The sequence below is a fragment of the Caloenas nicobarica genome, chromosome Z (assembly GCF_036013445.1).
Source record: "Caloenas nicobarica isolate bCalNic1 chromosome Z, bCalNic1.hap1, whole genome shotgun sequence".
NCBI classification, from domain to species: Eukaryota; Metazoa; Chordata; class Aves; order Columbiformes; family Columbidae; genus Caloenas; species Caloenas nicobarica.
Window position 1 is genome coordinate 39,729,589 of NC_088284.1, and position 26,917 is coordinate 39,756,505.

The following is a 26,917-nucleotide window of genomic DNA, read 5'->3' on the forward strand; positions in this document are numbered from 1 at the left end:
CTGACTGTTATAGAGGCTGAAATGAGCCTAACTGGAAAAAACTGGCAAAAGCAGCCCATTGTGACTGGCCCAGATGCTCTGTGCATCCTTGGCATAGGCTACCTCAGGAGAGGGTATTTTAAGGACCCAAAAGGGTATAAGTGGGCATTTGGTATAGCATCTGTGGACACTGAGAAAATTGAACAGCTGTCTGATTTGCCTGGTCTTTCAGACGACTCTTCTGTTGTAGGACTGCTGATGGTTGATGATCAGCAGGTGCCACTTGCTACCACAATGGTGCATTGTCGACAGTATCGCACCAACCAGGACTCTTTGATTCCTATTCAGAAATTGATTCGTCAACTAGAAAGCCAGGGTGTGATCAGTAAGACTCACTCACCTTTTAATAGCCCAATTTGGCCAGTGTGTAAGTCTAGTGATGAGTGGAGACTAACTGTAGACTATCATGGCCTGAATGAGGTTACACCACCGTTGAGTGCTGCTGTGCCTGGTATGCTAGAACTGCAATTTGAACTGGAGTCAAACGCAGCTAAGTGGTATGCCACCATTGAAATTGCTAATGCATTTTTCTCTATCCTTTTAGCAGCAGAATGCAGGCCGCAGTTTGCTTTCACCTGGAGGGTCATCCAGTACACATGGAATCGCTTGCCCCAGGGGTGGAAACACAGTCCTACCATCTGCCATGGACTGATCCAAACCACGCTGGAAGAAGGTAAAGCTCCAGAACACTTGCAGTATATTGATGACATCGTCGTATGGGATGACACAGAGAAAGAAGTCTTTGAGAAAGGTGAGAGAATAATTCATACTCTTTTGGATGCTGGTTTTGCCATAAAACATAGTAAGGTCAAGGGACCTGCACAAGAGATCCAGTTTTTAGGAGTAAAATGGCAAGATGGTCGGCGTCAGATCCCAATGGAGGTGATCAACAAAATTTCAGCTATGTCTCCACCTGCTAATAAGAAGGAGACACAGACTTTCTTGAGTGTTGTAAGTTTTTGGAGAATGCATATTCCTGACTACAGCCAGATTGTGAGTCCTCTCTATTGAGTGACTTGTAAAAAGAACCAATTTGATTGGGGACCAGAGCAACTACAAGCCTTTGAACAAATTAAGCGTGAGATAACTCATGCGGTGGCCCTTGGACCAGTTTGGACTGGACTAGATGTTAAAAATGTGCTCTACACTGCGGCCGGAGATAATGGTCCTACCTGGAGCCTCTGGCAGAAGGCACTAGGAGAAACCTGAGGTCGACCCTTAGGTTTTTGGAGTCGAGGATACAAAGGATCGGAGGCCAATTATACTCCAACTGAAAAGGAAATACTTGCAGCTTATGAGGGAGTCTGAGCAGCTTAGAAGTGATTGGTACTGAAGCACACCTCCTCCTGGCACCTCAACCGCCGGTGCTGAGCTGGATGTTTAAAGGGAAAGTTCCCTCCACACATCATGCAACCGATGCTACGTGGAGTAAATGGATTGCATTGATCACTCAATGAGCTCGAATTGGGAGTCCCAATATCCCAGGGATCTTAGAAGTGATTACGGACTGGCCAGAAAGTAAAGACTTTGGGATGTCCCCAGAGGGAGGAAGTAACACGTGCTGAAGAAGCACCACCGTAAAATACCCTTTCAGAGACTGAAAAGCAGTATGCCCTGTTCACAGATGGATCCTGCCATCTTGTAGGAAAACATCGAAGGTGGAAAGCTGCCGTGTGGAGTCCCATACGGTGAGTCACAGAAGCCACTGAAGGACAGGGTGAATCTAGTCAGTTTGCAGAAGTGAAAGCCATCCAACTGGCCTCGGACATTGCTGAATGAGAAAAGCGGCCAATACTTTATCTTTATACTGACTCCTGGATGGTGGCAAATGCCTTGTGGGGGTGGCCACAGCAATGGAAGAAAAACAACTGGCAACGCAGAGGTAAACCCATTTGGGCCACCACACTGTGGCAAGACATTGCTGCTCGGCTAGAGAGCCTGCCTGTGAAAGTTCGTCACGTAGATGCTCATGTGCCTAAAAGTTGAGCCACCAAGGAACATCGAAACAACCAACAAGCTAATCAAGCTACTAAGATTCAAGTAGCTGGATTTGGACTGGCAACATAAAGGTGAACTCTTCTTAGCAAAGTGGGCCCACGATGCTTCAGGGCATCAAGGTAAGGATGCAACCTATAAATGGGCTCGTGATCGAGGAGTGGACTTTACTATGGACACTGTTTCAGAGGTTATTCATGAATGTGACACTTGTGCCGAAATCAAACAAACTAAAAGGTTAAAGCCTGTATGGTATGGGGGGCAATGGTTAAAGTGTAAGTATGGAGAGGCTTGGCAGATTGATTATATTACACTTCCACAAACTTGTCAGGGTAAGCAGTATGTACTTACAATGGTAGAAGCAACCACCGGATGGTTGGAAACATATGCTGTACCCCATGCTACAGCCCGAAATATGATCTTGGGCCTTGAAAAGCAAGTCCTTTGGTGACATGGTATGCCAGAAAGAATTGAATCCGACAATGATACTCATTTCAAAAACAGTCTTCTAGACAACTGGGCCAAAGAACATGGTATTGAGTGGGTATATCACATTCCATATCATGCACCAGCTTCTGGGAAAATTGAAAGGTACAATGTTTTGTTAAAAACTACACTAAAAGCACTGGGTGGCGGAACCTTTAAAAACTGGGATTCACATTTAGCGAAAGTCACTTGGTTGGTCAACACTAGAGGATCAACTAATCGAGCTGGGCCTGCCCGGTCAGAAATTCTACGTACTGTAGAAGGAGATAAAGTCCCTGTAGTACACATAAAAAATATGTTAGGAAAGGCAGTTTGGGTCACTCCTACCTCAGGCAAAGGCAAGCCCATTTGTGGGCTTGTTTTTGCCCAAGGTCCTGGTAGCACCTGGTGGGCAGATGCTTAAAGATGGAGAAGTTCGATGTGTACCTCGGATTTGATTTTAGATGAAAATAGTCAAGACTGAACTGCATGATGTTGATTTCCATACTAACAGTGTCTAATAAGTGTCTTTCAGATCAAGACAGTGGTGATGGAACCAGAGCTAGTTTCTTTGAGTGGCGCCTGACAACTTCTTCAAAGTTGATGTCTTTAACCCACAAACAGTGGTCATGAGATGTACTAGATGAGTGATAAGTGAACTTAAATGAGCTTTTCCAAAGGATGGTCCATGGACTAAGAGAATGATGAGCTACACCTGCATATATATATGTATATAGTTGTTGTAATATGCCGTGAATGGTATGTTATAAGGGGTGGAATGTCCTGGGTCATGGAGGGGGGAGGCAACGAGAGGAGATGGTCTGAGTCAGGTGACCACAAATTGACCAATTGGAGTATTCCATCCCATTCACGACTTCCTGGATTTAAAAGGTGGACCCGAAGGACTCTCGCTCTCTTCTGCTGGGTCTCCTGCTGATTTGCTTCATCTCTGCATTTTTCTGCTGTCCCTGCAAGCTGAGGCCTCGTGACAAACTGAATCTAGTTCTGGTTGGCTGAAGGATCCTGCCAGATGAGCTGCTGGGAATTGCAAGACTGGTTCTATAATATTTGTTCTGCTTTATTTTTCTCTATGTTTATTTAGTAGCGTTAGTAAAACGTTTTCAAGTTTTCCAGCTTTCTTCTCTCTGTTCTTTTCCTTTCCTCTCAAAATCGCCTGTCCTTAGTGAAAAAGGGGGAGGAGAAGCGGGGTGGGAAATGGGATGGGGGAAGAGGGTTAAGGAAAATCCATCTGCCGCCGTTTTTGATTGTCTCCCTGCGATCAAACCATGACACTCAACCACAGGAAGGTCTTCGTAGAAGCTTGACACTGAATATCCAGAGATTATTAATTGTGTTCAGACCAGTATTTAATGTAAGGCTGCTATAGGATTACCGCATGGAATTCCCCAGACTTACATTATGTTGAAATATCTAATTAGTGTTTTGTAGGCAGGCATGAATTTCTTTGTAGTTAAACTTTTGCTGACAAGCTGGCCTTTCAGTTTTTCTTTGTGCATTGAAAGAAGAAACCTGATCTCATCTGGCTTTCTTTTGAGCAAATTCTCAAAATGCTTTCTCATTAGATCCACCCCCTTTCTAAGTAGCCTTTATGTGTGAACAAGAAGAATCCTTTACATGCTCAAATCTTTTTGTTTGTAAATACCATATTTGAAAAGAATGTATATTATTGGTATTCACCATTCAAAGTGAAAAACTCTTGGAAGGAAAATGGAAGATGTGGTCCAAATTGAATACATACATATTTCTAAATGAACATTATATGGTGGTATTATGCCAAATTAAGTCTCAGGGGAGTAGCACTACATCACATTTTCCTTTTTTATTTTTTTATCATATAGTAAATATTTTAATATCTGAATTATAAATATTTTACCACCTCTGCAGTTTAAGATTGTTTTCCTGAGCAAGTTTTGCCATGTAAAATTAAGAGAAAGCTGTAACACCTTTGCCTATTTTTTCTTTTTCTTCAGACAATAACCCCACAGCTGATATTTTCTTTCTTATATCCACAGAAAAAACTATCTCTGACACATTTATACAATGAAGAGATTAAACCTCTGGCTGGCATGACTTTAACTTTGTTAATTGAAGTGAATGACTTTAAATTTTTAAATAAGATAGACTTTGGACTGCAATAACTCAGTACAATAGCTTCTCTGTGAAGACGTTGAGGAAAAGTCTGTCCAGTGAGTGTAGGAAGGTCAATAGAATGAAATCTCTTCTGAAGTCTAGGATCTGCAAAAGAACCAAACAGGAACCGCTTAGATGAGTCTACGCGCTCCATTTTTAGTTTTACTTTTAAAGAAAACTGCAATACTTTCCAAGTGATATAAATCTTCTCTTATGTCTTATTTAGCCTGGAAACTATGCAAATCAGTGGATTTGACTTTATTTTCATATCTGCTTTATGAATGCAATGTATGTTTATGTGATAGTAACTTGTGCATGTGTATGTGTATCCTTGACAAAAAATGTTATGCTTATGAACATGAACGGGTTTTACTGGGAGTCCTAGTGTTCACTAAATCTAACATAACACAAGGATTTATTGCTTGAATTTTACTTCTAAAAATAGAGCTAAATGTTGCAGGTCTCTTATTTTATATTATTCTTCTTTTGTGATATTTACTCTAGATCTTTTCTTGGCTGTGATATTGTAAAAGAAAGTCCAGTTCTTGCCTTTCCTGTTGCCTAAACCTCTTCAGACTTGGTGATTTTTTTTTTTTTTTTTTTCATGTTTCAGGGAATGAAAATGTTGAATTAGTCTAGTCTCCAGACTGATTAAAAAAATCCTTTGTTTGGTACATATTCTGTTTTCTGTTATCTGTAATCAGCCTTAGATCAGATTTGAGGTTAAATATGCAGAACTGCACAGTAACAGATTTCAATTTCAGTTCCTGCTAACTCAAACATATGTCAATGACAGCAGAATATCATGGATAATAATGCTCATGCAAGTCATTCTCTTCTCTGGAGAATTAATGTGCAAGTGTGACTGCTGTTAGGAGAAGGCTTAGGCATAATCCTTTGTATTTAATTGTGAGGTTTTTTTATTCCTAAATTTCTGTTGTTAACAAATTGACAACCTTGGCAACAGCACTGCGGGTTTATTTTATTACACAAAATTTACATTAAATTGCTTGTTTTTTAGATTTTTATATTCCTCCTTGGGGAGAGCAACTACATGTTTTTAAAAGCCTTCCATATTCACAGACACATTGTTGCTGGCCTTATTGACCTTATGTATCTAGAAGAACAGGAAAGCACAATATTGCTTCTTCATAGTTCCCACTCTGATGACACTGGTCTTTTATTTTGGAGGAAACTCCCCTAGTTTATATTTTATTGATTACTCAGGATGATTGTTAAAATGCTGCAGCAGCACCCATTTATGATACCTTCTGTCAGCAAGCTCTGAGCTTTTCACTGTTGCTTTATGGTTGCTTCAATTTAAGGTCATATTCCAGTAATGTCAAAGTTCAGTCCAGTTAGTTACTGTAAATTGGTGTGGTTATGAATCCTGATGTTCTTGAGGCTTTTGTCTCTGAGAACTGTGACTTCTGTAAAGCCCCTCTATGGTTTCTTGTTTACTCAAAATAAGTTAAAAATGAACAGAAAAGTGAAAAATCCGTCACTGCTGTTTTTTTGTTAGATTGAGAACACAGACCTTTACTAAGCAACTTCTCTGGCTCCAGTAGATGTAGAACATGAAACTCTATAATACCTGACATTTCCATAGTTCTTCAAATTTTTATTTTCAGAGAAATCTTTGTGGGTTGGGAAGAGCTGTTATACCCATTTTATAGGTAGACAGCTGAGAGGGCCAAATCTGTGAGAGACCTAAAAGGGAGGTACTTAATCCCCCTATCAAGGAACCAGCAAAGATATTCCAAATTTCCACTTAAGTCGAATGCTTATGTTTCAATGCCAGAACTAAAAATTCTACTGCTGACATGTACCAGGTCAGGCTACTGCTGAACAATGGAAATTTCAGTGGATTCCATACACCAAGCCCTGTCAGAAACTCCAGCGAAACACAGTAACAAAGAAGATGCATCATTTGTTTTACCCAGGAGTGCAATTAGATTGGCTTTAAGTGACAAGTTCTGCTTTTGTTTGAAACAGAGTTTGACTGTTTTCCTGGTAGGTGGGAAAACTAGGTTCATCTCTTGGTTCGAGTCTGAGCAATGTATCTTCCATCCCAGACTGAATAATGCAACCATCAGAGCATTCATCAGAACTGACCAAGTTCGTAAATCATGTGCAAGAAGGGATGTATACAAAACCAGTTCAAGTAAGTGTGCTGTGACACTGAAAATCCAAGTGATACCTGATTTAAATATCCTCCAGGGACAGAAATGGAAGACAGGACTGCAGAGTGTTAGGATTCAGGAGGTTTTTGTCAGTGGTCCCCTTCAGAAACTTAAGTGTTATGCAAGTTCACATGCTGCAGGACTGTATGCATCTCCGGATTTAGGTGTCACTTGAACAATACATTAGAATCTCAGTGGTATCACAGTGTGTATGTTTAGCACCTAGGTAAGACCACAAATTTAGCTATAAACTTCTTGTCGGATTAGGAAATAACTCAGTTTTCAATACTGTTCCCACTACTGAGTTTTTCTGATTCTCTCATTTTTCTAGCTATTGCACCTTATGAAGTTGTAGGCCTACTGGTTACCATAGCCAATAAGCCCTATTCTACTATATATTTATGCTTGCAAGAGGTATGATTATCTAGACAACACTTCTGTGCCATACTTTTAAAAACAGTTTCTTGTACCTTTTAATACTCTTTTGGTTTTGCCCTATGCCACTTGTTATGGGGCAGCCCTGACAAGCGATGCCTCCTATGGCAGGGTATATTAGACCTTGAACAGCTACCAGCTATGCACGGTATAGTGTGTTACAGTTTTTGTGTAGATGCTCTCTGATTTTTCAGGGGTATGGTGTATAAAAATCTGTGCTTACTGGAATTTGCTTTTAGAGAAGACAATTTTTATAAAAACCTGGAAGAAAATCACATTTTTCTACTGCACTCTAAAGAAGATAAACATGGCATTATATCTAAGCTATTTGTGTACACCCTGAGACCAAAGGAATTAATATCACACTTTATAGTGTGACAAATGATACTAACGTTGGAATTCCCCTGTGGTAAGAGATATGGCTGCAAGAGCATTCAGAGAAGGCTTGATGGAGGGCAGTTCTGCACCCTGTACAATACATGTGTGCATGGAAGAATTTCTAACTGTATAGGTACATAGTGCATATAGCATCATTGCATTTGTCAGTTAGATATTTTCTATGTTTGTGATTTTGTCATGTTTGTGTTCATTTATATTTTGTTGTTGAGGGTCTTTATTCTAAAAAAGAGTTTCACCTCTAGCAATTCTCCTGAGATAGCTGAAATTTAGGCATACTTATATCTCAACCAGAAATTAAGGACGTAGTAGTAGAACAATCACTCGAAGAATTTTTGTGAACTTGAGAAAGAAACAGAACCTTAGAAAGATGAGAGAAAAATATGTCTTCTGTTTGCATTGAAGACACTGTAATAACATTCATTTATTAATTTTAAAAATACTTTATTGGATTGATTAATTTCTCTTTAAAGCAAATGATTTAGCATGAGCAAAAGGTGATCGTCTCTTTGCTGTTACTACCAATTTATGTCATGATGAGGGAATTGCTGGTACCTCAGCCAGGATTTGGGCTTATTGTGACACACGCAGTGTAAAAATTGTTACTGAAAAAGACTTTTAAAATGTCAGTCACTATTCAGAATATATTGTAAACTTTCTAGACTGGTTTCCTAAGAGCAGTGCAATAAAAAAATATGTTATTCTTGTGAGGAAAACCTCTAGATTTAAAATTCTGATCAGAACAAAGAACATGAAACTATGGAAATTAGGAAAATATTTATCTGAATGCTTTCTTGCAAGGCTATTGTGTACAGATTATTCTCCTGAATGTCCTTCATTCTCAGTACAGGATACTGTTTCTTACTACTGACTCTTCCAAGAAAATTTGTTTTCTGCAGTATGCATTTGATAAGACACAAAAGTGGTACTGTTTCAGGACAACAGAATATTAGTTCATCCAGATGTGATAAAAGCAGCAGCTCATAGGAAAAGAGTCTGTGCTTTTGAGGAAAACATAAACAGTGAAAACTCAATCTTGCATAAGTTTACCATTGTCAAATGAATTTGAACAACATGTTTGTTTCATAATATAGACAAACACATTTTCTACACAATAAAAAGACATTAAATAAAACATACATTTATGTTCTTTTGGGAGACCCTTTGAGTTTTGAAGTAGGAAGGCTGAAAGTACAAACTAGATAAACAATCACTGCATCTACTTTGATAATAGCTAGATAATAGATAAATGTGTTCATTTTGGTAAATTTATTGATTCTATTTGACAAAGCTAGTGTTCCCCTCCTCTTTTATACATTATTGTCATAGAGTTTATACATTTTTAATTGATTTATAACTGAGCATTATTTTCCTAAAGGTTTCAACAATTGTATTTGTTCTGTACAATATTTATAATAATCAGAAGAGAAATAATAAAATCAAGTTAGCACTAGCTTGACATATTCCAATAGGATATTCTTTCTATCACCTCAGTAGACAACAGGTTCGAAAATACTTTTCTGATTCACATAGTTGTATTAATAAGGTCATCCCTCAAAACTTCTAACAATTATTACTTTCAGGTATGTTTCTGCCAGCTTACTGACTTGTGAGAATTTTGATTAAAAATATATATATGTGGCTCAGTTTTAGCTGTCAATTAAAAACCAAATCAAACCAAACCAAACCAAAACCAACCTTCAGAATACTTGCTTTTAGAAGGCATACTTTTTTCTTATTTATTGGTTTCAATCTGAAATTATAGATGTTAACTAGGTTTATTGTTATACTTTGATTCTCTTATTGTTCACCTTCTACTTAGCTAGGATTTTTTTTCCCCTGTGTTTAAGAGGCCAAAGGTAATCTTCCTGTAATTATGAATATTTATATAATTTCTTAACTATTTTGTAATTCTGCATTTTAGTAGAACTTTTTCTTTTTGAACTTTGTTAGATTTTCTGTGCTTAAGAAGAAATATTTTGCAGTTCACTATAGCAATTCCCAACTAGACTGACTGACACTTGTAATGTTTTTGGTGCCATACACAACATGAATACTGTAATTCTTAAGAAAGTAAAATGCTGAGGGTAATATTTACATACTCATATAACTATGAAACACATTTAACTCCTGATGAAATGTATATTTTGTTTCACTCACAAGACAAAATATGAAAAGTCACTTGTTTAAGCTATGACTTCTGGTATCACAGTACCACATATAGAAATAGATTATGGTGTTAGAAGAGATACTGAAAAATAAATCAATGAATAATGTGTTTCTTCTGTCAGGGTGTCTATCATGTCCTAGATCAGGAATTACTCCAGTGCTCCAAGAAGCTATAGTATTTTAGTAGGGAAAAAGCAAAAACTGTTTTTCTAAAGCAGTGTAAAAGTAGGAGAAGGAGGATACTCTTGCTAAGAGCAGAAAGTCCCTGACATTTATGTTACATTCTCACTTTCAAAATACACACAAATAATAAATGAAATTTAGGAAATTTGGTGTTCAAAACAAGAGCAGAAGACTGTAAATTTGGTTTTGAATTTAGCAAGACTTCTCTTCATGCTGAACAAGACAATTGTAACTAGAGAAGAACAGTGCATCTGTGTAGTGCATCCTTCAGCAGTGGGGCAGAAGGGGTTCTTACATTGGACTTTCGCATCTGTGTCAAACAAATGCTCACTAAATTGCATCTTCCTCAATGGTTTTGCAAGGTCTACCTGAAATTGAATATGACCTTTATTTCAGGGAGGAAAAGGAGAAGGCTTAGGTTTCTCTCCCAACACATGCGAATATTATATGTTTGATATAAAGTGTTAAAATAATTATGGGTAGAAATACCTTCTTTCAAAAGAGTAGGCCTTGCATATTCCACGTGGGTGGTATATCCTCGTGACACTCACTCTTTACTTATTTATAAACATTAATCAGGTCACCCCTCAGTCTCCTCCAAGCTAAAGAGACCCAGCTCCCTCAGCCTTACCTCATAAGGGAGATGCTCCACTCCCTTAATCATCCTCGTTGCCCTACGCTGGACTCTCTCCAGCAGTTCCCTGTCCTTCTTGAACTGAGGGGCCCAGAACTGGACACAATATTCCTGATGCGGTCTCACCAGGGCAGAGTAGAGGGGAAGGAGAACTTCTCTCGACCTACTAACTACCCCCCTTCTAATATACCCCAGGATGCCATTAGCCTTCTTGGCCACAAGGGCACAGTGCTGCTCATGGTCATCCTGCTGTCCACCAGGACCCCCAGGTCCCTTTCCCCTACACTGCTCTCTAACGTGTCGTTCCCCAACTTATACTGGAACCTGGGGTTGTTCTTGCCCAAATGCAAGACTCTACACTTTCCCTTGTTATATTTCATTAAATTTTTCCCCTCCCAACTCTCCAGCCTTTCTAGGTCTCGCTGGACGGCAGCACAACCTTCTGGTGTGTCAGCCACTCCTCCCAATTTGGTGTCATCAGCAAACTTGCTGACAGTGCACTCTATTCCCTCATCCAAGTCATTGATGAATATGTTGAACAGTACTGGTCCCAGTACTGACCCTGGAGGCACTCCACTAGATACAGGCCTCCAACTAGACTCCGTCCCATTGATCTCAACTCTCTGGCTTCTTTCCTTCAGCCAGTTCACAGTCCACCTCACTACCCAGTCGTCCAGACCACACTTCCTCAGTTTAGCTGTGAGGATGCTGTGGGAGACTGTGTCAAATGCGTTACTGAAATTGAGATAGACCACATCCACTGCTTTGCCATCATCTATCCACTGGGTTATGTCCTCAGAAAAGGCTGTGAGGTGGGTTAAGCACAACTTCCCCTTGGTGAAGCCATGTTGACTGCCCCTAATGACCCTCTTATCCTTGATATGCCTTGAGATGGCACCAAGGATCAGTTGTTCCATCACCTTTCCAGGGGTGGAGGTGAGGCTGACCAGTCTATAGTTACCTAGGTCCTCCTTCTTGCCCTTTTTGAAGACTGGAGTGACATTTGCTTTCCTCCAGTCCTCAGGCACCTCTCCTGTTTCCCACAACTTAGTAAAGATGATGGTGAGTGGCCTAGCAATGACTTCAGCCAGCTCCCTCAGCACCCACGGATGCATCCAATCTGGACCCATGGATTTATGGATGTCCAGATTGCTGAATTGGTCCCTAACCCAGTCCTCATCAACAAAGCCAGAGTCCTCCACTGTCCTGACTTCCTCAGGAGAGCCTCCAGCAGAGTAGACAGAGACAAAGAAGGCATTCAGTAACTCTGTCTTCTCTGTACCTTCTGTCACCAGGGCACTCAACTCCTTCATCAGAGGGCCTATGTTACCTTTAGTGTTAGTTTTATCTGCCATGTATTTGAAGAGGCTTAGTTAAGATGATGCTGAATCCAGTTTTTGAAATGTTCCCAGACAGATAGGGAGCTCCTTGCACACCGAAGGGATGTAGATTGCTAGAGAGCATACGATTTCTTCATTTAAATCTTACTCATTGTGAAAACAGCAGGAATTTTTATCCTTTGGCTGTCAGATATGTTCATGTGCACACACTACAATAACAAAAAAATGCTATTCTTGAGAATTCTCTGTTCTTAGTTAGTACTTTTGTCTTATGTGTGATCGTCTACACTTGCATGAGCACTGAATTTTTATTTTCCTTCTTCCCCATATAAATAAGGCCATTTTAGTTGTTATTTATAACAGTCAGAAAGCTGCTTGATAAGTGTGTTGATCATTAGCAATTAAACATTTGATTGTTACTCAGCAGCAGTATGGGATTTGATTGGTTTAATGCTTTTTAAATGTAATTATTGTTTGAAAATTCAAAAAAATGTTAGCATAAAAAGGTAGTAATACTAGAGAAAATCTGATGAGTATTCAACACTGTATAACTATAGGCTGAGAAACAATGCAGCAGTACTTATTATCTGATTTATAATGAAAGACAGCTCATGGAGTTAATCTTACGTCTATGAAATGAGAGATTAGCAAAACAACTCAATTGTTTTAACTGTTCATTATGCATTTATTTTGACAAAAATAGCTTCCACTAAGGGAGTAATGATTCAGCTCTGACATTTTACCTGAAAAGGAAAAAGTAGCATACAGAAAAATCAAGAAATTTTGCTCCTTTGTAGAGGAGAAATGGATAATTCAACATTGAGAGGAACACAGCTTTTTTTTCACCAACGGTGTCACATGAAAAGTGACAGATTACCTTTAAAGCATAAATGGGACATGCACAGAAGTCAAATTAGCTAATGAATTTATGCTCTTCATAACGGCAGTTCTTTTTTTCTCAGAAAAATGTTCCTGTAATGACTACTGCAAATTTACAGTGTGTAACTCTCTTTCATAAGCACAAATTCAGCCTTTCCTTTGGTCACCATGGAGAACTTTTTTGCAGTGGTACAAAGCAACTCGATTGTGTGAGGCACGGAGGATGGAATACAGTTTATTTATGGATCTTGCTGGTGCTGCTATTCCACATGCCATGTGATGCATGTATGATCTTTCTTCTACTGACCCAAATGCCATGTGGGTATTGATGTATTTGAAGATTCCAGGAATGTACAGGAAAACCTGCTGAAGCAATGAAAATATTTCCCTGATCAGGAAGGTAATTTACTACAAGCTTTTCTCTTGATAGTGTGTTTTTCCTTCATCAGCTGTTCACCTCCTGTTTGCATGTGGTAATGACAGAAGATATATTGGCTTCTGACAAGCTCTAGCAAAGAAGTATACACAGGGTGGAACTGAGTCTTCTGTGATACTATGAAAACACAGAAAAGTGGAGTGGAATCTAGTCTGGCACCTTTCACGCCTCAACCTCAGCTATTTTCCTCAAAGTGCTATGTCTTGCATTATTCCTTGGTTAGAGTCTCATTTACAGATCCAGCTTCACATCAGAAGAGCAATCACCTTTGTTCTATTAGTGATTTCAGAGATAGGAAGAAGTGCTAGCATGCACAAAGCCCTTGTGGTCTTTGAAATACTATGTAGGTATAAAACATGCAATTATTAAGAAATCTGTCAGCAAACATTAATATTTCAAACTTTCTAGCTTTCATTCTGACAAAGGACATCAGAAATATGCCTATCCTCACATTCTTCCCATATTACCCTCTTTTCCTCTGAATAGGGGGAAAACTTGCGTTGACTATCCATTTACAGTACCATTTTTGTAAATACATAAGACAGCTCCACCTTCTATGCCCTTTGCTTTTTTTGTGTGGCATATGAATCATTTCAGTTTTTACAAAATCTAATCCATCTTCATATGTACAGGAAAAAAATCAGAATCAAGTGTACCGACAGGCTTTGTCTTATTTCATCTGGTAGGACTTCACCCTTTGATGACCTCTTTAACAGCTATAGAAAGGAATATTGCTTGAAAATCTCATGCTCTTGGAAATTTTACATAGGTTGAGGCTCAGTTCGAGATATGAAGGCAATTGATGTCTCTCCTAACTGGAAACACCTTTTCGTACTGGAGTTTCATTTACCTGGGGAAAAATACGAATGTTGTGGTAGCAGCATTTCAACATGCAGTTAAAGGTTGTGTTAGCATTTTTTCATTTTAGAAGGTTTCTAATAGCCATAAAATAAAAACTGTTTCAAGACATTTCTTGTTCACAACTAAAATCAAATGTAGTGACATATTGAGTAAAAGGGTGAGAGTGAGGTTGAGGAAACAGGAAGCATTGAGAGGAAATGAGGAAGTTTTCCTCCAGTCATACTTTTTTGCCCTTTAGTAGTTCAAAAAGAGCTATAATTTTAAAAACCACAATAACGTGCCTATTTGTACAATGGTTGCATGATATCATTCTGGGAAACAAAAACATATTTTGCTCTGATAAATAATCACATGCAGTGGCTGGTTTCTGAAGGCTGTCTTTTAATATTAGAAAAGGATTATATTTGGTCTTGCCATTGTTCATGTAGTAGTTCAATGGAAGGTTACATTTACAGAAATAAATTGGAAAACAGGTGAGACATTTGGAGAGAAAGTTCAAAGAAAGTTTAGAAGGTATGAAGATCTGATAAATTAGGAAAAATAAATTAACTGAGAAAGAATAATAAAAATTAGAAGAACCTCAGTCTTTGTTGTAAAAAAGATTGAAAAGAATATGAAATAGTGATGGATAGCTGGATAATTTAATGGAAACGTAAATAAAAGCAGACAAATACCCAGATATGGATACGAAAATATCCAAACATGATAAGGTCATGCATAGAAAACAATAAAAATGTCGAAAGAAAAATAAGTGAATATGAAAGCCAGAAATAAAATAAAGACTATAATACTGTAAATTGGCTAAAATAATAATAATAATAATAATAATAATAATAATAATAATAATAATAATAATAATAATAATAATAATAATAATAATAACAACAACAACAATAACAATAATAACAATAATAACAATAATAATAATAATAACAATAATAAAATCTAAAACCAAATCAACTTACTATTTTAGAAGCAAGCACACTTTATGGATGTGTCAGCTCCCCACAGGAATAGTTTTCACCTAGTGGGGGCCTTGAGCAATTCCCAGTCAGAAGTTATATCCACACAGATCATACATATTCATTACATTTCCAAGAAATCCTTTGCATATAGGTTACATGTTTTTGTTATTTGGCTTGTAACCTGCTTGCGCTGGTGTTGCCACCTTATCTTCTGAGAGCAAGGGCATTGTATCAAACCTTCTCCTGCTTATCTTAACAAATACCATTCTTGTGACTTCTAACAAGGGCCTAACACCTAAACAGCTGTGAACCTCATTCTTGTTAACTTAGTAAATGTCTAAAATCTATGACCCTTATTCATATAGACTAATTTTATTACTAATTGCCGATTTTAGGTATCAACTACACCGTGTTTTCATTTTAATATTGTCTCTAGAAAACATTAGAGCTGTAATAATTATTGCTAGAATAACAAATGCACTGATTATTCCAGAACTAACCAAAATCTTTTCCTAGCCTAGATCTTGGACCCAGAAAAAATGATGAGAAGCTTTTGGGTTTTCCTGATGCCAAGCTCCTAGTGGACAGATTTCAGTTTTCAAAGATCTCCATGTGCAGCGTGGTGCTGGTGACTCAAATGTAGTATGAGAAAATTGGCAGATGTTTGGAAGAGTTACAAGGCTATCTTTCAATCTCCACTTTAGAAAATACATACTTTTTGTTTCCCTATCTCTGTTACACAGACACTGCAACCCCTCACCTCCAACTGATATTAATGTGGACCCGTCTGGTAAAAGATGAGGGGACCACATATCCTGTAAAAGAATACAGTGCCTTCCAGACGAGTCAGAGATACACTGCTGGGTCAGAGGATGGCGCTGGTGAGACTTAACAGGTTGAGGTGCATTTAAATGATCTCAACAGAAGATCAAATTCAAGAGAGTGAGAATATAAAGGGCAAGGGAGATTTTTTAAAAAAATAACAGATAAAACTTTAAAAAAGTTTTTCATCAGATTAATAGGAAATCAAATTATGTATCAAAGCCTGAGTGTAAGAAACTTCAGAGTAAAATTATGTTATTGTAGAAAGCTCTTTAAAAATTATGTTTTATGTAATGCGGTACAGTAGATGCTAGAAAACACAGATTGATTCACCATAACATGATGAAAACCTTTCTGAAAAAGTGAGTGACCTGCTTGTAAATACTAGTATGAAGTATGAATAAATGTAATTAATTTTACTTGATATACTTCAAGTTATTTACAAGGTGATCATTCAGTCAGGTCATTTTCTCCACTTGCTGCTTCAAGGCCTCATTTAATCTATTAGAGTATCATCTGTATGATCATAATATTCACTCTGGTTGAACTTAGTGGTCATGTATGGTGTTAGTAATGTACAAAATGATGGAATTCACAGACCCAATTTATTTATGTTGTGAATTACCAGCTCCTGTTATGACTAAATATGCTGTTTTCAGATAATCATGCAACATTTGTGTTTTGGTTTTTGGTGGGTTTTTTGTTGGTTTGTTTGTTTTGGGTTTTTGTTTGTTTGGTTTTTGTGGGTTTGTTTGTTGTTTTGTTTTGGTTTGTTTGTTTGTTTTTAAAATAACATTGCCAAAACAATTTTTTTCTCATTGAAAGATATGTCCTGTCAATGTGGCATCATACATAAAGTCAGGTACAGCAGTGCCAATTAAAAACATAGATCTTGAAACAGCACCAGTCAGCCTTTAACAGGATTTATTACTTTACCATTATTATACTCAATCTTCTGCAAATCCTTATGTATCAAAACAATTTTGAGACACCATACAACAGAAGTGCTATACATTCCTATTCTATCAAAATCAAGAGGAAACATTTAGGCATGCTAAACTGATTAGAAGATGAGATTAAAAAGAAGATATGAAATAAAATATTATATTCCCTTGCATAGAAAGGTAACAGCATTGGTATTAGGTTCATTTTGATCATCCAACAAGGCCATATTTATAGCTGTTAAACCAGATAACTAGAAGTTTTCACAGGGCTAATTTCAGTTTTGTATTGAAGATTTGTGTACATGCAAGACAGATGAGAAAGAGTGGTTTTATTATTTTTGCAGAGAAAGTTTGTTCTTTTCTTTGAGAAACATGAAAACATACTTTGGATAATTCATACAGATGAGTAAGTAAAAAAAAAAAAAAGGGGGTCATTTTATCATGTCTCTTTAAATCTGTACTATTGCTCTCACCTTGTCTTTTCACTGGAAACCTAGTGTTAGTAATGCAGGCAGCCTGCTGTGGTCAGAACAGTATTTTCATAAAACAGGGTAGTTGTAATGATATCTGTGAACCCCATGGAGATTGCCTGAAACTTCTGTCAGTTGCTTAATGAAATCAGGGCTTTCATTTTTATGCTTGGAAATCTTTTATTTCACTAATTATACTGTACTATATGGTGTTGTAATACATTGTAAAACTTACACCTGTGTTGGTTGTGTCATTTTTAGCTTCAATTCCCATGTTCTTAATCTCTTTATTTACCAAGAACAATTACCCTTTTAGATAGGCTATATATTCTCACTAGCTGAAGTGGGCTTTGGAAGTTAAAATAATTAACTATTTTATCATATTGACGACAAGGCTTACCTGATAAAAATCTGAGCATTAAGTAAAAGGTAGAGTTTGTTCTACAGGAGAGGTTGGTACATGACACTGAGTACCACAAAAGGTTTTATGAAGAACTAATTGTTCCATCTGTCTTAACTCAAATAATTAGAAGATCTGGTCACTAGGTCTGCCTACTCTGCAGTATCTTTTTGTTCACTGCAAGCTGCAGTGTAACAAGAAATGAGATTTTGAGCTGAACTTTATCCCACAAATAAGGTTAGTGCATTCAGATTTGGAAAATGACAGCACTAATATTCCCTTAGTAGAGCTGGAGCTTAGCCCTGTTATAGTTATTAAAAAGCCTATCCATACAAATTAAATCCATTCCATATCCCGGCCTCTGATGACAGCTCCATTTTTTTTCCTTGTCTGGTTTGGATTACCTCAAGTCTGTACCCAGAAAGAATTTATCCCTTTCAAGAGACTTCTTCAAGCCTATAATAAATTCACATGGGTCGTCCCATCAGTGTGGTGAATTTGCATTATTATTTCATTATGAGAGGGAAAGAAATAGGATTAGATCTCTTGCAGCATTAGCGGCGCCTAATTCAACCTGAACACATGATTAAAGCTGGCATTTATGACTTTAACTGTCAAAGAAAACTAATTGTAAACTGAGAGCTGTGGATAATTATGGCTTTTGCTATTAAACCATGTTTCTCCTATTTATCACAGAACAAACTACAGACAATGCTGCTGTTTTCATTTAGCCCTTGGTTACTTGGAGCTTATTTATGCAAGTGAAAATTGATCTAGAGTCTCAAACTAATGGCTCTATGTAAACTTATTTTCAATCATGCTGTAAAAAACATGAAAAAAGGTGGTATGATGCAATATTCCATATCCATGACACTGCTTTTTGTATAGTCTCGCTTGGAAGTACTCTTCATTTTTAGTGTCTGTCTGGTTGTTTCACTTGAATGCTACTGAATAAGTTACTTAAACTATCTTCTCACAGGACATATTTTCCTTTGTCTTTTATTATCATTCATATGTTGCTGGCATGAATTTGTTATGTCATAGACCTGTAATTTCTTTCTTTTTTTTTTATTCTTCCTTGGAATTGATTCCGGATAGGAGAGATTAGATGTGTGGAGAGCAGGAAATTCTGGATACTGCAAGTGATGCAAGCTAGAATTTTTGAACTTTTTTCGAGTTAGTGTTAACTGAGAACCAGAATACATTGACTGGGGCTTCTGACAGTTCAAAAGATATATGAATAACAGAAGCGACATGAATAAAAAATAGAAAATCTATTTAAAAGTATATAGGGTATAATTTTATGATGTGTAACAGTAAAAGAGTTATAATCAACTAACAGCCATTTACGAGACAGAAAGAAATTCTTTTTTGCACTGATGTATAATTATTTATTATCTCAATATGCTGTTGTGACCCAGCTGGTTTACAAAAGAGTTAGCTTCACTAGTGACTTTTAACATGACAGTCCTGGGTGTAATCCTTGGACTAGAACTCCTATATGTCCAGTTACTGGAGCTGGAAGAGCTGCTGTCACCATTTCCCTTATTCGCTTCCTGAATAACTGCTGGATAATGTGACATATGGTAGACTTGAAAATGGATTTTTGGTGTGACAGTTTAATGTAATATTCACAGTGGTCAGAAGGAGGAAAAAAGTGAAAAGGGTCTTACTAGGTCTGATAATGCAGCAGAAGCATTAACTTGGGGTGCAGTAATTAGGAAATATTTTAAAGTCTTAGTAGCCCATGAAGTAAAAAGTAGTTGATGGCAACATGCAAAACAGAACAAAAGTGCAAACATAAAAAACCCCTTAGGTTGTAAGCTACAATAAGACACTAAATTACTGTGCATTACGACCTGACTGATTTTATTAATCTAATAACCATTGTTTTCAGGTTTTCATTTAGTTACCTTCAAGGATCTGGGCATTTTTCTGCATGTGAAGACCAGCTTTCTGATGCAATAGTTTTTGACTGTGACCAAACTAAAAAACCAAAACCAAAACCAAAACCAAACAGAAGAAACCAAAATAAAACAAAACAACAAAAACACAAACGAAACCCAAGCCAAAGCCAAACCAAACCAAACCCCGAAAAAATCCCCACAGTAGACTCCCTGTGAATACAAATAAATATGTTCTTTAGCTACTAAACAAAATATTAAATAATTCGGCCTTTGCCCTGAGGGAACTGGGGCTGTTTAACCTTGAGAAAAGGAGGCTGAGCAGAGACCTTATTGCTGTCTACAACTACCTGAAAGGAGGTTGTAGCATGGAGGGTGTTGGTCTCTTGTCACAAGTAGCAAGTGACAGGACAAGAGGAAGTGACCTCAAGTTGTGCCAGGGGAGGTTTAGATTGGATATTAAGAAAAGATTCTTCACAGAGAGGGTTGTAAAGCAGTGGAACAGGCTGCCCAGGGCAGTGGTGGGGTCACCACCCCTGAAGGTTTTTAAAAGGCATTTAGATGAGGTTTTTAGGGACATGGTTTAGCGCTAGAGTTAGGTTACGGATGGACTTGATGATCCTGAGGGTCTCTTCCAACTGGAATGATTCTATGAATATATAGAATTTGCTGATCACAGAATCACAGAATCACAGAATGTTAGGGATTGGAAGGGACCTCAAAAGATCATCTAGTCCAATCCCCCTGCTGGAGCAGGAACACCTAGATGAGGCTACACAGGAATGTGACCAGGTGGGTTTTGAATGTCCCCAGAGAAGGAGACTCCACAACATCCCTGGGCAGCCTTTTTCAGTGTTCTGTCACCCTCACTGTGAAGAAGTTTCTTCTCGAATTTAAGTGGAATCTCTTGTGTTCCAGTTTGCACCCATTACCCCTTGTCTTACCATCGGTTGTCACTGAGAAGAGCCTGGCTCCGTCTTTGTGACACTCACCCTTCATGTATTTATAAACTTTAATCAGGTCACCCCTCAGTCTCCTCCAAACTAAAGAGACCCAGCTCCCTCAGCCTTTCCTCATAAGGGAGATGCTCCACTCCTTTAATAATCTTCATTGCCCTGTGCTGGACTCTCTCCAGCAGTTCCCTGTCCTTCTTGAACTGAGGGGCCCAGAACTGGACACAATATTCCTGATGCGGTCTCACCAGGGCAGAGTAGAGAGGAAGGAGAACCTCTGTCAACCTAATAATCACCCTGCTTCTAATACACCCCAGGATGCCATTGGCCTTCTTGGCCACAAGGGTACAGTGCTGGCTCATGGTCATCCTGCTGTCCACCAGGACCCCCAGGTCCCTTTCACCTACACTGCTCTCTAATAGGTCATTTCCCAACTTATACTGGGAACTGGGGTTGTTCTTGCCCAAATGCAAGACTCTATACTTTCCCTTGTTATATTTCACTAAATTTTTCCCCGCCCAACTCTCCAGCGTTTCTAGGTCTTGCTGAATGGCAGCACAGCCTTCTGGCATGTCAGCCATTCCTCCCAGTTTGATGTCATCAGTAAACTTACTGATAGTGCACTCTATTCCCTCATCCAAGTCATTGATGAATATATTGGATAATAGTGGTCCCAATACTGACCATTGAGAGATTTCACTAGATATAGGCCTCCAACTAGACTCTGCCCCATTGATCACGACTCTCTGGCTTCTTTCCTTCAGCCAGCTCACAGTCCACCTCACTACCCAATCGTCCAGACCATACTTCCTCAGTTTAGCAGCAAGGATGGTGTGGGAGACTGTGTCAAATGCTTTACTGAAGTCAAGGTAGACCACATCCACCACTCTGCCGTCATCTATCCGCCTCGTTATGTCTTCATTAAAGGCTATGAAGTTGGTCAAGCACAACTTCCCCTTGGCCTGATACAATGACAGAACTTGGAATGGGTAGGACACAGAAACAAACATAAATAGATGACTAATTAGGTGAGTAGTTTTGTTCAAAACAACAGTTTGCAAATTTGCAAGGGGTGAAAGGAAACACCACAAGACTATGGTTAGATTTCAGAGATTTGTTAGATCTCAGAATTTAGGAAGAGAATTACATTTACACTAGTAACAAGTATACTGAGGATTATTGCAACAAGATGATTGTTGTGTTTAATTAAGGACAAGGAAATTAATGTTTAAGGGCTTTATATTTACTTCTTAGAAATCAGCGTAAAATCTGATGGGTGAAAACCTTTAAAGGTCTATCTAGTAGGTGATTCATATACTTTCATCTTCTGATTTAGTGAGATAACACCTAGGACTCAAAGCTGGTTGTGGTCTGCGGAAGGGCTCCTCCTGACTTTCTAGAGTCTGAATTTGGGCCATACAGTTGTTTATATGAATGGATGGGAGGGAAGGAGATAGCCATATTACTTCTTGATGTCCTTTTGTCCTCAGGATAGAATACCCTTAAATCCTTTCAAGACCCATATGGTGAGAATACTATTTTCCATGAGAAATATAGTCACTTAATCATATTCTTAAAATATTTCCAAGAATATATTAATAAATACCTTTAAAATAAATACTTTTCTTTTTTAATCCACTAGAACTGTACTATGGAACTCTGTGTTTTGTTTTTTTGTTTGTTTGGTTTAGTTTTTATTTTGGTTTTTGTTTGGTTGTTTGTGGGGGTTTTTGGTGTGTGTTTGTTTGTTTGTTTGTTTGTTTGTTTTCATTACTGTTTCTGGCTAGGGAGTCTTTTCTTCAGCTGCTTTGCCAGAAACCACAACTTATCCAGGAAATCAGACACTCTGGGGGTTTCATTGTGAGGTAGCAGATTGTTCAGCTCATTTAAAGTGTTTAGATTTTCCTGGAGAATATACTTCAGCATTTTATAGTGCCAATATGGTAACTGAAGACTGTTAAGTGAGCTTTCTTGCCCTGTATGTATGTATCAAGAATATGCCTGATGAAAAAGAACTAGTAACACCAATAATAAACTGTCTTTTGCAGATTTTTCCCTAAACCTCTAAATACATGTTTTCTTAACTCCAGTAGAACCCATTAAGTGTGTGTCAGCAAAATAAAATGAGATTTGAGTCTCAACTTGTCTGCAAGATAAATACATTAAAAAAAATATGATCATCAGTGTATATCAACAGGAGGAAAAAGTGCTTATGCTTTAGAAGCATGTAGAGCTCTAACAATAAATTACAGAGATTTTTCCACATTAAAAGTATATCTTACAGGGCTATTTAAATGACAAAATATCAAGACTTTTGATCTTCCTGAGGCATTTACATTCCTACTATCAAACTATTGAAGTATACTGTGAATATTTTATTTCATAAAATACAGACAACTCAGTGAAAAACAGTGAATGTCATAGTGAGTATGAATTTAGTCTGACTTAAAAGTTATGGTCTGAATTCTATCTTACTGACTGAGACACATGCAAATGTAGCATGAACTCTTTCCCTAGAGAAAATGCCAGGGATGTCCAAACAGCTGTATAGACAGCAGGCTCTTTGGATTCATCTTCTGATTGCTGTGCTCCATAGGTGCTTGTGATGGATGCTCAATGGTTGTGTACAACATTACTCTAGTAGTGCTTACCTTAATGAGATTTACGAGCTAGTGTAGCTTTTATGTTGTCTGCAAAAGGCATTTCATTTTTCAGCCCATAAACCTTCTGTTAGGAGTTCTGGTAAGAACCAAAACCAAGTTTTAGGGGAGTGTTAGTTGGTTGCTTTGCATTAAAGACAAGATTAATAGTCTTTCAGCAGAACATAAAACAAAACTAAACCAAACCAAAACCTGTCTTGGACAGCCAAGACTTCATTAAAAGCAAAATAAAAATGTGGCATGGGGCTCACTTTCTAGTTCAAAATGCAATTAACAGAGCAGAATTTAGGATAGGTATCTACCAGTTCCTTGCATAGCCAACCACTATAAATCACCTCACTTTTTAGTAGGACTTGACATATCTTGTCACTTTCTACACCACAAATTAATATAATATATATGTGTTTATACAAAACCTGCAGTTTTACCTGTAATACACCATAGATGTAAACAGAATGTGAGATGATGTTGACCTATTTGGAAGTTGTCTTTTTTTTTAAAAAAAAAATTATTTTATTTTATTTTATTAGACCGTGTTTCTACTTTCTTTCTTCTAAATAACATAGCAGTAGAGAAATTTTAGAAAGCAATACCTGAATAATTAAAACCAAAATATTCATTTATTTACATTACCTGAAGGTACATTACCATGACTTACCTTAGTCACTGCAACATATCAGAGGGTGTGTACACAGCATGTCAGCAGCATCTGAAATTCACAGTGAAGAGTAATGGCTGGCCTTTATTAATTGTAGAGGATCTTTATGTTGCAGCTAGTGTAACTGAAAGTAGCCAGGGGCAGACTCTACTTTCTGTGCTAGTGAACTGGGAACAGAAAGCAGTATCACAGTAATGTATTTTAATAATTGCGTCTTGAAGAGGCACAAATCACAATTTCTAAGTTTACATAGATAAGAATTGGTTGTTCTCTGACAGGGTTTACAAACATGACATTCTTTCTTTGTTCTTTTCGGTCTTCCTTAGTTAAAAAGAACTAGGAATCTTTACTTCTATTCCCTTTTTCTTCACAGGAAAACATTCCTAAAAGCTGGGAATGTTTGTGAGACAAGTGTCATGACTATTATGTGATGTATAATATTTTCTCTGCATGACTAAGGCTAATAATTTTTAGAGTTGACTATTTCTAAAGCCATTTTTCATGCTGTATTCTGATGAGATCATAGCTACTCGCTGGAGACATCAGATGGACAACGACAAGAAACACTTTTCTGGAGTTCTTTGTGTTCAGCTCTCTGAGGGATTAATATAAAGTTTCTAGCTATGAAAGGAGTTTTATTACTGGTCTAACTGCTGGATACTGAGGTAGGGACACTGAACATGCTTCCTAAAATAAGCTGTTCTCAGACTGTCCCTCAAGCCAAAAGAGTAGGATTACTGAAGCTTTTTCTCTAAAAGCTCTGCAAGATCCTCATTTGTTCCTGGGATATTAAACCTGTCAGTCCCAAAGAATTTTTAAGAAAATGTGACAAACCAGTGTCTGGTTGTTTGTAAAATCTCAGGAAGTTTTAATTAGCACAGTGCTAAAATGTCATAATGCTTGGAGTCTTGAAAGCACCAAGAAGATACTCAGGATTTTCATAGGTTAATTTTTTTTTTTCTCTTTGATTTCCCAATAAGATACTTTAGAACACTTTTACAAGATTTTGATGATCACTTCCAACTTTCCAGAACCTTTCTCAACTAGTCTGCTTGATTTTCATGGTGGTACATTCAGTGCTTACCTTTCTACTTGCAGTATTTGAAAATTCTTTCTTTTCTTCAGCCACACTTGTTGACACAGGGAAAATAAATATATTCTGAAGACACTGAAATTATTTTACCATATGACTTTCAGATGACTGCAAACTTTCATAGCTGTAGAAGGAAATCCACAGAGAGGAGCAAAAATAAATAAATTTGGAATGAGTTTCTGGTGACTGAGAATTGCAGCCTCCCTGAAGGTGCCAAAATATTGTGGTCCTACTAATACCTTCAGAATGAAACTATAAACCTACTTTTAGTTTTCACACAGAAAAGACATATCCAAAAGAAGACTGCTAACTTATGTGTGACCAATGTTCTCTCCTCCTCACTACACTAGACCTATGTCCACAATACAAGCTAAGCAGCTTCTGGGTCTTGGTTGTGAATTTTGAAGTGAAATGAAGTGTATGAGCAGGCACTGCTAAGTTGACAGTGACAGATTTCAGGAGAACACAAGTTAGAAATCTTGAAACTTGATTGTTGTCTGTCTTGTGTCTTTCTCTGCTAGCCTCCAGCAGTCTCATTCTGACACTACACAACAGTCTTTGGCATTGCCCAGACTCAGATACTTTTGAAGAATTCCAACAGGAGAAGACAGCCTGTTTTCAGAAATTGCAAATATTCATGTGGCTGATGAATCTGCTAAGTTTTCTTCTTTTTCTGTTTTATGTGAGTATAGGTGATTCTTGTTCATATGGAAACTCTGTTCCATAGCCATATATTTAATTCATCATGCTTGCAATTCAGAAATAAAATTTTGCTTTCCTTTTTAAAAATAACAAATGTGTATGACTTACATTATATACTGACAATCAAGAAAACAATCCTTTTCCTCCAGCAAAAATCAAATGATTGAGGCTTTGGTTGCTATTTACAGCTTTAATTGCTCCTGTTTTTTCAGGCCTTTACCATATTATAATATCCATGACACAAAATCAGTAAACACTTAGGTCTTTCAAGAGGCAGATTTTAATAGCCACAGCCTTTTTGCTACAAAGTCTATGGTAGTTGTGTCTGCTTATGTAAATAAGACACTAAAGGCTCCAGATCACAAAGCTGTTTCCATGTCCAGCTGTCCTTGATTTCAGTGGGAATTAGTTTTGTAAGAATTAGAAACTGAATGCTTTGACTGAACTGGTCTTGTTGTTTCACTTGTCTTCTCTTAATTGCAAAAGACCTGCTTAGTCACTGCCATTCTGAAAGTTGGGGAAATGGATTTAACTTTCTGCTGTAACAAACTCCAGGAAACTGAAATATAAGTATGGTGGAAACTATCTGAAAATGTCTGTGCTAATGGGTATTTTTCATACTGTGGCTGCTTCTGTAAGAGGGCAAAACAAAACAAAATATGAAGAATTAAGATGAAAATGAGAACTAAATTATTAGTATAACAAAGTACTTCTGCTTTTCCTGTGCACATTTCCAGATCTATCAGATTTTCTCTCATTGTTCTGCAGAAATTGCTTCTGACTATACAATGGACTTCAGCAGGGCCACAGCTTTCAGGTCCCTGATTTTTCATAAATCACTCAAATGCCATCTCAATGACATTAAGTGGAAAAATAGAAAAAAATGCCTTCACTTTTCCACAGAAACAATTTTGAAAATCCATTTACATGGAAAATAAAGAGGTATTAAACCCAGTGCAAATCTGCAGCTGAATACGAAAATCTGAAAGCATAATATTTTATTTCTCCAGATAACACAATACCAACCGTTATTTACTGCCTGAAAAGGCTGAAAAGTTCTGAGTTCCATGGAAGGGGACTGTTTTGCTAACTTACAGTGTGGTGAAATAGCTGGCTAAACCCACTTTTATTTTAAAGAAAATAAAACTTAAACAGAGGCCTTCATGAGAGAGTTTTTAAA